Below are 12,358 nucleotides of genomic sequence, written 5' to 3'. Positions count from 1 at the left end.
ACTGTGCAAACAATGAACTTTTTAGAGTTAAAAAAAAAAGCACTGCAAATACTCAGGCCTGGCAGCATCTGTGAAGAGAGAAGCAGAGTTAACGTTTCAGGTCTGTGACCTTTCATCAGAATTGACAAATGTTAGAAACGTTTTGGGTTTTAAAGCAAGTAAAGTAGGGGGAGGGGAAAGAGAACGAAAGAGAAGGTGTGTGATAGGACAGACGGCTGGAGAGATTAACTGACAAAGGAGGTCATGGGGCAAAGGCAAAGAGTGTGTGCTAATGGTGTGGTGAAAGCCAAAGCATTAGTGCAGAGAGAGTGTTAATGACAGAATAGTGAACAGCCCTAGCCAAAAGCACAGACACGAAAACCCCAGTTTAAGGCAGGCACATGGTAAAAAGATAAAACAAAATAAAATAATTTTTAAAAAAGGAGCCAGTCATGCTCTGAAATTATTGAACTCATTGTTCAGTCCGGAAGACTCTGGCATGTCTAATTGGAAAATCCTCGAACTTGCATTGATCTCTGGAACACTGCAGCAGGCCAAGGACAGACGTGCACATGAGAGCAGTGGGGTGTGTTGAAATGGCAAGCAACCGGAAGCTCGGGATCATGCTTTCAGACTGAGCAGAGGTGTTCCGCAAAGCGGTCACCCAGTCTGCGTTTGGTCTCCGAGATTACATTGAGAGCAGCGAATACAGTATACTAAATTGAAAGAAGTGCAAGTAAATCGCTGCTTCACCTGAAAGGAGTGTTTGGGGCCTTGGATGGCGAGGAGAGAGGAGGTAAAAGGGCAGGTATTACACTTCCTGCAATTGAATGGGAAGGGGACAAGGTGTCGGAGGTAATGGAGGAGTCGACCAGAGTGTCGCGGAGGGAACTTTTTAGTGTTTTATGGTAGCCTTTTTTACAAAAACAAACAAATTGTCAGACAAAATCAGCAAATGCACTGAGTTTTTACTAGAACTTCGAGGCTTACTCACTTTGGGGAAAATGATGGGTACCCAGTGACCCAAAAGTGGTCGAAGACGAGTCTAGAAGCAGGCTTATTGACAGAAATGTATTGGTGACAGGTTGAGAAATTGAGCCAGTGGTATTTTGGGCCCTTTTATCCTTTTTAATCTTAGCCCCTTCAAGGCTGCTCTCTCTCTCCCCCTCTTTCTCCTCCCCTTAGACCCCAGGAACCCTTCATCTTTTCCTGCTTCACCCCGCTACCCCCCTACCCCCCCGCGCTCCACCACTGCAAAACCCTAGACCACTTTCACAGAACTGACATCCTCTTCCTATTGCTCTCTCAGACCTGAACTTCCCCAAAATACCCTGCCTCCCCTTCCTCAGTGCGCCATAATCTCTCCTACTTCCTTCTGGTATACTTTTATATACTAGTATTTTCTTGGAGCCCAGAACCTCATTCAAACACTATTTCCTGGAACTGCATCCCAGTGCAGTTAGTCACGGGTTCCCTAACCCAGTGCTGATTGATTCCAGGGCTATTCCTTTCCCAACACTGATAAATTTGTATCCCAGATATTGTAGCTTGGTGTAACAGTCCTTTCATTGTAAAAGATCTGACTCCCCATGAACAATGAACATCATTTAGTATGTTTGTTATTTTAGTAATTCCAACTTTATACTGTTAAATAGAATTACAAGTGCCTATTTAGAAGTGATCCAATTATTCCCCTCTAATGAGACTTACTGTTTTTCACTTTTACTAATGCCTTCCAAGTGGACAGAACAAATATTTGGTAATTAGATATGAGTTGAAATTACTGTGGGCATGGGTGGATTGGGGGCTGAAGGAGCAGAATATAATCACAGCCATCATTTATATTTGAAGGTCACCCAAAAAATGAAATCATTTTAATTTTTGTGTGCTTGCATCGTGAATAGCTTATATAAAAGGCTGATCCTAGCTGATGTAATCTCAGTAGAAAAAGCATTTATTCCTTTTAGTCAATGTACCTGTTATGTGACTCATAATGGCTTTGTTTCATGAAGATTGAAATTCTAGGTATTTTCTCTTTTCCTCCCCTCTTCTCCTCCCCCCCGCCCCCCCCACCCCCACCCCAAATGCATTTTAAATTTTATTTCCTTGAACTTATTAAATAACTATGTGACCATGATTTAAATTATTGTCCATCCGACTCTCCACCTGCTCTCAACCCTATTCCCACTACACTGCTGATGACCCAACTTCTCTTCCGGACCCCCATGCTAGCTGTTAATGTAAATGGTTCCCTCTCCTCAGGTACTGTCCCACTCCCTTTTCAAATCTACCATTATTTAACCCCCCCCCCCCCAAAAAAAAACTTCCCTTTCCTCTCCCAAGTTCTTGAATGTGCTATCACCTCCCCAATCCATGCCCGTCTTGTCCGCAGCGCCACATTTGAACCCCTCCAATCTGGTTTTGGCCCTGCCACAGGAATGAAACAGCCCTAATCAGTCACAAATAACATCCTTTGAGATTGTGGTCATAGTGCAATATCCCTCCTCGATCGTCTTGACCTGTCTGCAACCTTTGACACAGTTGACCACACCATCCTCAGACCCCTCTCTCCTGTTGTCCTACTGAATGGAGCTGCCCTTGCCTGGTTTCCCTCTTACTATCCAGTCATAGCCAGAGAATCTACTGCAATGGCTTCTCTTCCTGCTCCTGTACTGTTGTTTCAAGGCTCTGTTGTGACCCCGTCCTATTTCTTAGCTGCATGCTGTCCCTCAGCAATGTCATCCAACGATGCACTTATGATTCTACATTTTTCATTCTTTTATTGGCTGTAAGCGACAATGGCAAAGCAAGCATTTGTTGCACATCCCTAATTGCCCTTGAGAAGGTGGCAGTGAGCCGCTGACTTTAACTGCTGCAGTCTATCTGGTGTATTTACACCGACAGTGCTGTTAGGAAGGGAGTTCCAGGTTTTTGACCCAGTGACAGTGAAGGAACAGTGACATAGTTCCAAGTCCGGATTTTGTATGGCTTGGAGGGAAACTTACAGGTGGTGGTGGTCCCATGTGTCTGCTGCCCTTGTCCTAGATGGTAGAAGTATCCTGACGATACCCAGCTTCACATCACCTCCAGTTCTCAACCTCTTCATTGCCTCTGTTGTCACACTGCTTAACTGCTATTCATTCTTGGATTAGCCATAATTTCGTCCAGTTAAACGATGTGAGGACTTGAAGGCATCATTGTCGGCCCATGTTATAAATTCTGTTTCCTTGCCGTTGATTCCATTCCCTCTTGGCCATTGTCTCAGGGTGAACCAGACTTTTTACAGCTTCAGGGTCCCATTTCACTCAGCTGAACTTCTGGCCCCATATGCTCCCCTTATCGAAGAACGTCTACTTTCACCTCCGTGATATCGACTGTCTGTCCATCTGCTGCTGAAACTCTTGTTCGAGTATTTCTGGCTGGCCTCTCATCTTTCACCCTGTTTAGATTAGAGATACAGCACTGAAACAGGCCCTTCGGCCCACCGAGTCTGTGCCGAACATCAACCACCCATTTATACTAATCCTACACTAATCCCATATTCCTACCAAACATCCCCACCTGTCCCTATATTTCCCTACCACCTACCTATACTAGTGACAATTTATAATGGCCAATTTACCTATCAACCTGCAAGTCTTTTGGCTTGTGGGAGGAAACCGGAGCACCCGGAGAAAACCCACGCAGACACAGGGAGAACTTGCAAACTCCACACAGGCAGTACCCGGAATCGAACCCGGGTCCCTGGAGCTGTGAGGCTGCAGTGCTAACCACTGCGCCACTGTGCCGCCCTTGCGCCAGTTTAAACTTGAGCTCATCTAAAACTCTGCTGCCTGTATCCTAACTCTGATCAAGTCTTCTTCACCTATCACCTCTTTGCTTGGTCTACACTGTCTCCCAGTCCACCAATGTTTTGATTTAAAAAAATTTCCTCCTCATGTTCAATTCCTTTCATGGCCTTGCCCCTCTCCAACTCTTATCTCCTGCAACCCTATGAGACCTCCTTCCCTCCAACTCTTGTCTTTTGCGCATCCCCTACATATTTCGCCTAACCATTTGTGGGCATTCCTTCAGCCATCCAGGGCCTTAATTCACTCTGCTTCCCCAGACCTCTCTGCCTCTCCACCTCTCTCCTCCTTTGAGGTGCTGCTTAAACCTACCTCTTTAGAACAGGTGCCAAAAAGCTTGGCAATGTCTACTTCTTTGGCTTGGTGTCAATTTTTATCTGTGCTCCTTTGAAACATCTTGGGATATTTTATGACATTAAAGACGCTATATACATGCAAGTTGCTATTGTTTAGCTCTTGGAGTGTTGGCAAGTTTATTCATTTTGTTTCTACTGGTCTGTAACTGTTGGAGTACAGTAGCCTACTTGTAGTCCTTCCAGATTCGAACACTTGAATTAGGTGTCAGCATTTGACCAATTTGCAACCTTGTCAACCTTTTCTATATGTGCTGTCAGGTTGGCTAGTAAAGGGCCCTTTTTTTTCAGCTGATGACTGACAAATGTGAATAACCATTGCCAAATTTTGAGTTTCCAGAGTTGGCAGATGAGAATGCAAGTCAAAAATGTGATGGAATACTTGTCTGAATGAATGTAGCTACAACAGCATTAAAGCAGTTCAGTGCCATTCAGGGCATGGCAGTCTGCCACTGAACCCAGTATCCACACTCTGCTTCACTGATGCACAGTGGCTGTTATATGTACTGCCTACAGGACGTACTGCTGCCACTGAACAAATATAATTCGACAGCACTTCTCAGTCCCGTGACCTCCATTATAGAGAGCGATGACAATAGCAATGTCAAGGAAACATCCATCACTTGATTTGCACATGATCCTACTTGGGCATGTCCTCTTGTTTCTTTATCATTGTTGACATGTCCTAGAATTCTCTACCTCATCATTGTGAGGACATCATTACAAGGGTTGCCATAGTTCTAGGAATTGGTCCAATATCACTGTCACCTCAGAGCAACAAAGGATAAGGTGGTAATTGTAGTCCTGTCAGCATCACCCACATCCTGAGAATCATCTTAAAAGGTAGAACATCTATTTGCCTAATGTGAAGTGGACACTATTTCCAGGTAGAGTATTATCTCACTTCCCTAAGGGAAGAACTTGACACACATTGACATGAGCCCAAGTTCAGGGGCTTCCAATTGTGCTTGAGAGATGCTTGCTGAAGCTTAACCAACTAAAACCACACAGTTTACACAAACAAAACACTGTCAGCTTCCTATTTCTTCTCCAGCTTAAAGAATCCTACCTGTTAGAGCATTGGTTTGCAAGGAGGATTACTCAATCTATCACAGAGGATCGGTTCTGCTCTAATCTCCCATTATTAAATGTGCTACTTTGGAGCCAGTTCAACCCCAGAAACACCTTGCTTAACTTTTTCATCTCCCGCCCCCCACCCCCCCTCAACAAACCCTCAAACGATAAGTGATTTTACAACAATGGTCACCACATTATAGGAAGGATGTGGAAGCTTTGAAAAGGGTGCAGAGGAGATTTACTAGGATGTTGCCTGGTATGGAGGGAAGGTCTTACGAGGAAAGGCTGAGGGACTTGAGGTTGTTTTCGTAAGAGAGAAGGAGGAGGAGAGGTGACTTAATAGAGACATATAAGATAATCAGAGGGTTAGATAGGGTGGATAGTGAGAGTCTATTTCCCCGGATGGTGATGACAAACACGAGGGGACATAGCTTTAAGTTGAGGGGTGATAGATATAGGACAGATGTTAGAGGTAGTTTCTTTACTCAGAGAGTAGTAGGGGCGTGGAACGCCCTGCCTGCAGCAGTAGTAGACTCGCCAACTTTAAGGGCATTTAAGTGGTCATTGGATAGACATATGGATGAAAATGGAATAGTGTAAGTCAGATGGTTTCACAGGTCGGCGCAACATCGAGGGCTGAAGGGCCTGTACTGCGCTGTAATGTTCTATGTTCTAACTTGTATTCAACCAGTGACGACCCAGTTTCCAAAATTGTACTCCTAAAGTGGACCTCCTTAAAGTTCTCAACTTTAAAATAGTGTGTGGCTTTAGTAAACATTCCTTCATAGTAATTGAATAAATCTTCATTTATTTTCATCTGTTATATGTACAATTCTTTTAAAAAAAAAATAGACTTAATTAAGGATTCTGTCAGCTTGGGAAACTTTATAGAAGATAACCTGATGGTTGAAATAAAAATCTTTGTATGAAATGGATAAATTTGTACGAAAAATCCAAAAATGTTAAACTAAAAGGGAGAAAATGGCCAAAAATGGCTGTATTGAGGACTCTTCCTATAAATCCAGCATTCTGAAATAAACATAATAGATAAAAACATTATTGAGTATTGGCTAATATTTTTGGATTGATGGTCATAGAATTTAGCCAGACACGGGTAATGGGACAGTGTTTAGTATTTCAAATTTAGATGAGGAAGCCACAGGGAAAAGGATTATTTGTACATCCAAGTCTTAGCTGTACTTAGCATGCATTATTTCCATTCATCGGCTTTCAAAACTGGCACATTTAGACCGTCAGTTGTTTAGAGGGAAAGGTGAGCAAGTGATCATGGCTTAGGGTGTGTGATGCCTGCAGTAACTGACTGATTGTATTTATTGAAATATTTCCTTGAAGATGAAGATATCAGCATCTTCTGAGTGCAATATTAATGTTGCCGTCAGGAATCCTGAATATTAAAGAAGTTGACTATTACAATTTTGAAAAAAATTGCTAGAAGTACACAGGAGGCCTGTCAGCATCTGTGGGAGACCAGGTTAATATGTCAGTTGTAGATCATGGAATGTTTTTATTTAGCATTAAGCTGTAGCTAGTTAGAACCTTTGGTTTATAAGGTTCGTTGATTTCTCCTTGATATCTTAGGCAGCACAGTTGAAATTGGAGTGTATGGTTAAGTAATTTGTTACAAATTGAAGCCCATACAGCATTGGAAACTGCAAAAAAAAAAGCAAGTATTTTAGAAAATGTGGCTGAGTTACAAATAGCAAAACAGTTATCAGAGGCCACTCTTGTGGGCAACTTGAACCATAACATTTTGGGTATGGCTCTTAAGGCATGAATTCTGATTAATTCTGTACCAGAGTTACAGTGGGTGAGCTTGCTGGCCTTCCACTTCCAAATTCTAGGTACAAACCTCTCTCAGGCTGTTGGGAAGCCGCAACTGCTGCTTGTAAAGATCCTACAAGAAATAAGTCGGCGCAGGCACAGAACACACAAAAGTAGATACAAATTAGAAGTGTTTATAGATATCAAAGAACAAAGAAAATTACAGCACAGAAACAGGCCCTTCGGCCCTCCAAGCCTGCGCCGATCCAGGTCCTCTATCTAAACCTGTCGCCTATTTTCTAAGGGTCTGTATCTCTTTGCTTCCTGCCCGTTCATGCATCTGTTTAGATACATCTTAAAAGACGCTATCGTGCCTGCGTCTACCACCTCTGCTGGCAACGCGTTCCAGGCACCCACCACCCTCTGCATAAAGAACTTTCCACGCATATCCCCCCGAAACTTTTCCCCTCTCACTTTGAACTCGTGACCCTTAGTAATTGAATCCCCCACTCTGGGGAAAAAGCTTCTTGCTATCCACCCTGTCTATACCTCTCATGATTTTGTACACCTCTATCAGGTCCCCCCTCAACCTCTGTCTTTCTAATGAAAATAATCCTAATCTACTCAACCTCTCTTCATAGCTAGCGCCCTCCATACCAGGCAACATCCTGGTGAACCACCTCTGCACCCTCTCCAAAGCATCTACATCCTTTTGGTAATGTGGCGACCAGAACTGCACGCAGTATTCCAAATGTGGCCGAACCAAAGTCTTATACAACTGTAACGTGACCTGCCAACCCTTGTACTCAATACCCCGTCCGATGAAGGAAAGCATGCCGTATGCCTTCTTGACCACTCTATTGACCTGCGTTGCCACCTTGAAGGAACAATGGACCTGAACACCCAAATCTCTCTGTACATCAATTTTCCCCAGGACTTTTCCATTTACTGTATAGTTGACTCTTGAATTGGATCTTCCAAAATGCATCACCTCGCATTTGCCCTGATTGAACTCCACCTGCCATTTCTCTGCCCAACTCTCCAATCTATCTATATTCTGCTGTATTCTCTGACAGTTCCCTTCACTATCTGCTACTCCATCAATCTTAGTGTCGTCTGCAAACTTGCTAATCAGACCACCTATACTTTCCTCCAAATCATTTATGTATATCACAAACAACAGTGGTCCCAGCACAGATCCCTGTGGAACACCACTGGTCACACGTCTCCATTTTGAGAAACTCCCTTCCACTGCTACTCTCTGTCTCCTGTTGCCCAGCCAGTTCTTTATCCATCTAGCTAGTACACCCTGGACCCCATGCGACTTCACTTTCTCCATCAGCCTACCATGGGGAACCTTATCAAACGCCTTACTGAAATCCATGTATATGACATCTACAGCCCTTCCCTCATCAATCAACTTTGTCACTTTCTCAAAGAATTCTATTAAGTTGGTAAGACATGACCTTCCCTGCACAAAACCATGTTGCCTATCACTGATCAGCCCATTTTCTTCCAAATGGGAATAGATCCTATCCCTCAGTATCTTCTCCAGCAGCTTCCCTACCACTGACGTCAGGCTCACCGGTCTATAATTACCTGGATTTTCCCTGCTACCCTTCTTAAACAAGGGGACAACATTAGCAATTCTCCAGTCCTCCGGGACCTCACCCGTGTTTAAGGATGCTGCAAAGATATCTGTTAAGGCCCCAGCTATTTCCTCTCTCGCTTCCCTCAGTAACCTGGGATAGATCCCATCCGGACCTGGGGACTTGTCCACCTTAATGCCTTTTAGAATACCCAACACTTCCTCCCCCCTTATGCCGACTTGACCTAGAGTAATCAAACATCTGTCCCTAACCTCAACATCCATCATGTCCCTCTCCTCGGTGAATACCGATGCAAAGTACTCGTTTAGAATCTCACCCATTTTCTCTGACTCCACGCATAATTTTCCTCCTTTGTCCTTTAGTTGGCCAATCCTTTCTCTAGTTACCCTCTTGCTCCTTATATATGAATAAAAGGCTTTGGGATTTTCCTTAACCCTGTTTGCTAAAGATATTTCATGACCCCTTTTAGCCCTCTTAATTCCTCGTTTCAGATTGGTCCTACATTCCCGATATTCTTTCAAAGATTCGTCTTTCTTCAGCCTCCTAGACCTTATGCATGCTTCCTTTTTCCTCTTCGCTAGTCTCACAATTTCACCTGTCATCCATGGTTCCCTAATCTTGCCACTTCTATCCCTCAGTTTCACAGGAACATGTCTCCTGCACGCTAATCAACCTCTCTTTAAAAGCCTCCCACATATCAAATGTGGATTTACCTTCAAACAGCTGCTCCCAATCTACATTCCCCAGCTCCTGCCGAATTTTGGTATAGTTGGCCTTCCCCCAATTTAGCACTCTTCCTTTAGGACCACTCTCGTCTTTGTCCATGAGTATTCTAAAACTTACGGAATTGTGATCACTATTCCCAAAGTAGTCCCCTACTGAAACTTCAACCACCTGGCCGGGCTCATTCCCCAACACCAGGTCCAGTATGGCCCCTTCCCGAGTTGGACTATTTACATACTGCTCTAGAAAACCCTCCTGGATGCTCCTTACAAATTCTGCTCCATCTAGACCTCTAACACTAAGTGAATCCCAGTCAATGTTGGGAAAATTAAAATCTCCTATCACCACCACCCTGTTGCTCCTACATCTTTCCATAATCTGTTTACATATTTGTACCTCTATCTCACGCTCACTTTTGGGAGGCCTGTAGTACAGCCCCAACATTGTTACCGCACCCTTCCTATTTCTGAGTTCTGCCCATATTGCCTCACTGCTCGAGTCCTCTTTGACCAGTAATGCAACTCCTCCACCCCTTTTACTTCCCTCTCTATCCCGCCTGAAGCATCGATATCCTGGGATATTTAGTTGCCAATCGTGCCCTTCCCTCAACCAAGTCTCAGTAATAGCAATAACATCATACTCCCAGGTACTAATCCAAGCCCTGAGTTCATCTGCCTTACCTACTACACTTCTTGCATTAAAACAAATGCACCTCAGACCACCAGTCCCTTTGCGTTCATCATCTGCTCCCTGCCTACTCTTCCCCTTAGTCACGCTGACTTCATTATCTAGTTCCTTACAGGCTTTAGTTGCTACCTCCTTACTGTCCACTGACCTCATTTGGTTCCCATCCCCCTGCCACATTAGTTTAAACCCTCCCCAACAGCGTTAGCAAAAGCACCCCCAAGGACATTGGTTCCAGTCCGGCCCAGGTGTAGACCGTCCAATTTGTAATAGTCCCACCTCCCCGAGAACCGGTCCCAATGTCCCAAAAATCTGAACCCCTCCCTCCTGCACCATCTCTCAAGCCACGCATTCATCCTGACTATTCTTTCATTTCTACTCTGACTATCACATGGCACTGGTAGCAATCCTGAGATTACTACCTCTGAGGTCCTACTTTTTAACTTGGCTCCTAACTCCCTAAATTCTGCTTGTAGGACCTCATCCCGTTTTTTACCTATATCATTGGTGCCTATGTGCACAACGACAACTGGCTGTTCACCCTCCCCCTTCAGAATGTTATGCAGCCGATCTGAGACATCCCTGACCCGTGCACCTGGGAGGCAACATACCATTCGGGAGTCTCGTTTTCGACCACAGAACCGCCTATCTACTCCCCTTACAATCGAATCCCCTAGGACTATAGCCTTTCCACTCTTTTTCCCGCCCTTCCGAACAGCAGAGCCAGCCACGGTGCCATGAACCTGGCTACTGCTGCCTTCCCCCTGGTGAGCCATCTCCCTCAACAGTATCCAAAACTGTATACCTGTTTTGGAGGGAGATGACCGCAGGGGACACCTGCGCTGCCTTCCTGCTCTTTCTCTGCCTTTTGATCACCCATTCCCTTTCTCCCTCAACAATCCTAATCTGCGGTGTGACCAATTCGCTAAACGTGCTATCCACGACCACCTCAGCATCACGGATGCTCCAAAGTGAGTCCACCCGCAGCTCCAGAGCCGTCATGCGGTCTAACAAGAGCTGCAGCTGGACACACTTCCATCACGTGAAGGAGTCGGGGACATCAGCCGTGTCCCTGAGCTCCCACATTGAGCAAGAGGAGCATAACACAGTTCTGAGATCTCCTGCCATTTTTAACCTTAAGCTTAACTTAGTCTTAACTTTTCATTCCTTTTTCATTTATCTAAGTTTTTACCATTCACACGGTTAAAAAAAAAAGAGAAATAGAAAAGGCCTTACCTTATCTACACACCACCGAGTCCTTTTTTTTGGTTAGAGGAGGAGGGCGGGTGGGAGACACTACACGTGTAGTGTCTCGGGTTCAGAAACGGCCCAAATATATAGGCTTTTTACTTACCCAGAAGCCCCCTGGTCCGCCGAAAACAAAAGGAAATTAAGTTTAAGTTGAAACTGACCTTCCCAGCTGATCACTCGCTCGCACTCTCTGCTTCCGAATAAGCTGCTGCAATGAAAGGTAAGTTATTTTAAATGGCCCAAATATATATATCATAAGGATGGCTGGTGTGAGGACTGTAAGAATTTAAACTTATGCTCTAGGCAGTGCTTTACTGATCGGGTTGGGAGAGAGTTTTTTTTTTATCATGTAACTGATGTTTCCTGTGCCTAATTTGTCACTTTGTGTCAAACATGGACAAGTGTTCCAATCCCCCACAGTAGTATCAAATGTACTTGAGTTTTGTGTTGCGTCTCCAGTCATTGTTCTGAGATTTTGATGTTGCAGAACTGTAGTACTGTACTGATAAATTATCTCCTAGTTAAGTTGATCTAGGTTACATCTGCAGTTCGGCAATGTTGTATCTTTTATCAACTGTACAGCCAAGCATCTTCAAGCTATGCAGACACAGTTTACTGAAGTATGACTTGATAAATGGTTACTGTATGTGGGATTCTGGTTACATCTTGGCATAATTCATTTAGTTTATTATGCCAACAAGAGTTGGGTTCAAATTTGTCTGCAAAGTTCCTGATCTTGGCCAAGCCTTTGGGGGATTTGCTGATTGGTGGCATAGTGCCCTCCTTTGGGAGGGGAAATAAAACAAGAGGGAAAGTCAACCCCAGCCATCTATATGCACTTTGGAAACAACTACCCAGTGTGTTTACCTGAAGTCAGTTAAATTTCTTAAATGGAGGATGGGGGAGATGTATTTTCTGATCTCTTCAAAGCAATTTTTAAAAAAATATTCAAACCCTACCTTTAGTTTCAGAGAAGTGTGCTAGTTTTGTTTGAAATGGAATTTCTGGCTGGTTTAGAAGTGAGTCATTGTTCAAATTAGTTTCTCCAGTA

At 44.1% G+C, this 12,358-nt stretch overlaps 1 protein-coding gene across 1 annotated transcript in view; it reads left to right on the top strand.

Moving 5' to 3' along the window:
* Positions 1–12,358, top strand: part of map2k4a (mitogen-activated protein kinase kinase 4a) — a 206,060-nt gene that overhangs the window by 178,312 nt on the left and 15,390 nt on the right. The window lies entirely within an intron of this gene.

This window comes from Heterodontus francisci, chromosome 26, assembly GCF_036365525.1.
Source record: "Heterodontus francisci isolate sHetFra1 chromosome 26, sHetFra1.hap1, whole genome shotgun sequence".
Classification (NCBI taxonomy): domain Eukaryota; kingdom Metazoa; phylum Chordata; class Chondrichthyes; order Heterodontiformes; family Heterodontidae; genus Heterodontus; species Heterodontus francisci.
Note: the sequence above shows the minus strand (reverse complement) of the source record. Positions and strands in the feature narration are given on the sequence as shown.